Raw genomic sequence first — 4824 nt, 5'->3', positions numbered from 1 at the left:
GCCCTACGCTGCGCGAATTGTGAAGGAGATCACGCTGCATACTCCAGGGCGTGTCCGTCCTGGAAAAAGGAGAAAGAAATCATCACCATTAAGACAAAAGAAAACATTTCATTCAAAGAAGCGAGGAGGCGTTTTGCGCTTACCAATTCATTCTCCTTCGCAGCAAAACCAAACTTCGCTGATGTGGTGCGCGGGGGCGTAGCACCACACAGCGCTCCGGCACCTGCCGCGGCCACTTCCACCGCGCCTGTGGCAGTGCCATCCACGCCCCAGGCAGAGACAGCGAAAGCTGCTCTGCCAACTACAAGCCAGGGAGTGCCGGCCCACAAGTCAGCATCCCGCAGGACTTCCCCCCGTCGGGGGAGGCCTGACACCCACACACCCGCGGCTTCTTCGCGGTCGTCCAGCACCTCTTCCGAGGTGATGGACCAAACTCCCAGCCCGCCTGCTCTACAGCGGCGGAACAGCTCTCTTGAGCGAAAAAAAGGCAGGGCTACCATAACGGCCCCAGAACATAAGTAAACCTCTCGTTGCTCCTACCCCAAAACATAAACATGGCTTTTCTAGTTCAGTGGAACTGTAGAGGAATATTGAGATATTACGATGACATAAAAAACATTTTAGGGTCAATGTCACCCGTAGCCTTATGTCTCCAGGAAACCAAACTAGGTCCGCAACATAAGAACATCCTGAAGCATTATAAAACTTTTAGACGAGATCGTGAACAGGCAAATAGACTCTCTGGAGGCGTCGCGATTGTCGTGCAAAGCGGCGTCCCTGCTCGAGAAATCGCACTCAAAACGAAGCTTGAAGCTGTTGCGGTCAATGTCGACAGCCATAAAACAATTTCTCTTTGTTCTGTATATATTCCTCCACATTCTACATTAACAGTCCCCGATTTACAAGAACTTATCAATGAACTTCCAGAACCGTATCTAGTAGTTGGGGACTTTAACGCTCACTCCCCCTTTTGGGGAAGCGAGCACTGTGACTCTAGGGGTCAAATAATCGAAGATTGTATCCTCACAAACAATGTATGTCTTTTAAATACAGGAAAAGCCTCCTACTGCTCCCCTGCCTCGGGGAAAATGACCTTTTTAGATTTGTCCTTTAGCTCACCTTCTGTTTTTAATGATTTTAAATGGGATGTCATTGACAACCCATATGGCAGCGATCACCTCCCTATACTAATCACTTTAACATCCCCACCGGAAATAATCCCCACAAGGCCACGGCGCTGGAAGCTTCACCTCGCCGACTGGTCACTTTTTAGAGCAAAGGCAAATTTAGAAAATATATTTTTAGATAATCTCTCCATCGACCAGATAAATGAAAAGTTCACTAATTGTATCATAACTGCCGCACTCACAGCTATTCCACAGTCGTCGGGAGTGGTGCAACAAAATCATAAAATATGGTGGACAAAAGAGTGCAAGGAAGCAAAAAAAGTACAAAACAGAGCTTGGGGTAAATTTCGCCGGTATCCGACACATGAAAATCTCGTTAATTTTAAGAAGGCAAGAGCTAAAGCTCGGTACGTCCGTCGGAGTGCCGAGAAAGCATCATGGCAGAGTTATGTTTCATCCATTAACAGTCAGATGACATCTAAAAAAATGTGGGAGCAGGTTCGCAAATTAAATGGAAACTTTTCACCCTTCACAATTCCTTTTTTAACAACACCCGGCACACAAACAAGTATAGAGGAACAGGCAGACATACTAGGGGAACATTTCGCTGCAGGTTCAAGTTCATCTCACTATACACAGTCTTTTTTAAAATACAAAAACACAGCTGAAAAACAGAGGCTCCCAACAAGTGGAGGCACAAATGAAAAATACAATTGTCTAATTACCCTCCAAGAAATCAATAAAGTACTATCTGCCGGCAAAAAAACTGCTCCAGGACCCGACGAAATACACTATGAAATGCTTGCGCATCTTTCCGAGCCAGCCGTGGACGCACTTTTAAGATTCTTTAACACAATATTCATGTCTGGGAAAATACCGGAAGTCTGGAAGAAAGCTATTATTGTACCGCTTCTTAAGCCTAGTAAACCCCCAACTTCTCCTAGCAGTTATAGACCCATAGCCCTGACTAGTTGCCTTGCCAAATCCTTCGAAAGTGTCCTAAATATAAGACTAACCTTTGTTCTTCAATCTGGTGAACTTCTTGATATCCATCAGTGTGGATTTAAAAAGGGATGCTGCACTACAGACCACCTAGTCCGCCTTGAAAATACTGTCAGAGAAGCTTTTATACACAACCAACACTGTCTTAGCGTCTTTTTTGATTTAGAAAAAGCATATGATACTACCTGGAGGTTGGGATCCTCCAGGACTTAGCTGAAATTGGCATCCGTGGCAGAATGCTGAACTCCATTAAAGACTTTTTATCTAACCGTTCATTTAATGTCCGTCTAGGCTCAACCCTTTCAAGGGATTTTATTCAGGAAAATGGAGCGCCTCAAGGGTGTATTTTAAGCACAACTCTTTTTATTGTAAAAATGAATTCTCTTAACAAAATTATACCAAGGTCCATAACATATTCAGTGTATGTCGACGATCTTCAGATAGCGTGCACATCTTCCAATATATCCACATGTGAAAGACAAGTACAACTTACAATCAACAAACTGGCAACATGGGCAGACAAGAATGGTTTCCAGTTCTCACCACAGAAAACAGTAGCCTTACTTTTTTCACTCAAACAAGGCTTGCACACAGATCCCACATTACACCTAAACCAATCCAAACTGCCTTTAAAAAAAGAACACAAATTTCTAGGCATCACCTTCGATAAAAAGCTTACTTTCCTGCCTCACATAAACGCACTAAAGAAGAAAGCGTTGCTATCACTGAACATACTTAAAGTCATTTCACGCAAACACTGGGGTTCTGATCGGGTATGCCTTCTACAGATTTATCGCTCTGTAGTACGTTCCGTTTTAGATTATGGCTGCATAGTGTATGGATCAGCAAGGCCGTCGTACTTGAAGCGACTGGACTCTGTGCACAATATGGGTTTGCGTCTTTCAACTGGTGCTTACAGGACATCACCCATAAAAAGCATTTACGTAGAAACCAATGAACCACCACTTGCAGACAGACGAACAATGCTCACATGCTCATACATCTTAAAGATCCGTTCCCAGCCTAAACACATCTGTTACCCACTCGTTACAAAGTGTCCATCTCGAACACTATTTACCAACAAACCTCTAGCAATCAGACCACTTCTTCTCCGCTTTGAAGAGAAATGCCAAGAACTAGACATAATGAACATATTACCTAATATTGCCCGCAAACCTGATCCACTCCCGCCTTGGTACTGCCTACCATCTGTGTGCGACTTCACATTAACACAATTTCGGAAAAAACATACACCACATGAACAGATATTACAAGAATATTTAGCACTCAAGGAAAAATACAGAGAATACGAAGCATTTTATACCGATGGATCAAAATCGGCGCACTACGTGGGAAGTGCTGTAGTTCAGAATAATTGGAAAAAAATAGTACGGCTACCTGAGTGTACATCCATTTTCACCGCCGAGGGTTACGCAGTCTTGGTGGCTGTAGAAAAAATAATAAATGAGAACATTCAGAACACTATCATTTACACTGATTCTCTGAGCATACTAACCTCACTTCACCATAGAAATGCAGTGACACCACTAATTGGTAATATCATACACAACATAACGAGCGCCACAATACAGGGACAAGACATAAAATTTTGCTGGGTTCCCAGCCACATTGGAATCACTGGCAATGAGAAGGCGGATGAATGTGCTGCGAAAGCTCGCAACAAAGAAATAAAGAAAGTGAACATCCCCTACACTGACTGTATGAAGTTGGTACAGTGCAAGCTAAGAAATAAATGGCAGTCGCAATGGAATATTGAACGAAATAATAAGCTCCACTTAGTAAAACCTTTTATAGAATAATGGAAGTCATGCTCCCACCAAAAACGTTTCATCGAAGTTATTTTATGACGCCTCCGTATTGGACACACACATCTCACACACAACTTCCTACTTACAAAAGAAGACAAACCTGTTTGTGAAAAGTGCGGAGATGATCTAACAATAAACCACATATTATTCTCATGTACAGAACTCGAATCACTAAGAAAAAAAAACATTTTACTACCTTTTACAAAGAACACATTCCTTTTCATCCAGCATTGATATTAGGCAAAGATGCACTTGTCAGTATACCCTGTGTTTTTAGCTTTTTAAGGGAAGCCAGTATTCTTCATCAACTCTAATCTACTCACCCTGTGCTTCGCTACATACAATTATACACCTCAGCCACTTTCTCAATCACGAGAAGGAGGCTGAGGTCTTTATCTGAATTGTTGGGAGCCTCGAAATCCTTGCCGAGCCAAGGATGTCTGCGGAGGCAACCCAACCTTCAAAAGTTTCTGCTATCAGACATTTTTTTAAATTCTTGTCTTTCTTCAGCTAGTTAGTAAAAATAACTTTTAGGCCCTTTACACCACCGTTTTTATCCACTTTGTTTTCAAACTCTGCCCAAGCCAATTTTTCCATACCTTGTTCTTGGCGCATGATAGCCTTAGCTGCTTATGCGCCAATAAACCCAACACAACACAACACCCTTTTCTGAAACGCAGAATTAAAGGAGTTCTTTTTAAAAAATCTATCTGACGCCCACCGTACACCTTAGACACAAATGCGATCATTCCATTTAAGTGTAGCCGCTCTTGTTTGAATCCATCGCATACTGATAGTCTTGTGGAGGTGCAAATATCCACTTTGCAAGGCTACACTCAGAATGTCTAAAGTTTTCAGAATCACGT

Source organism: Amblyomma mixtum, chromosome 5 (assembly GCF_055824585.1).
Source record: "Amblyomma mixtum isolate Tamu chromosome 5, ASM5582458v1, whole genome shotgun sequence".
In the NCBI taxonomy this organism is placed as follows: Eukaryota; Metazoa; Arthropoda; class Arachnida; order Ixodida; family Ixodidae; genus Amblyomma; species Amblyomma mixtum.
The sequence above is the reverse complement of the archived record's forward strand: the minus strand, read 5'-3'. Positions refer to the sequence as shown.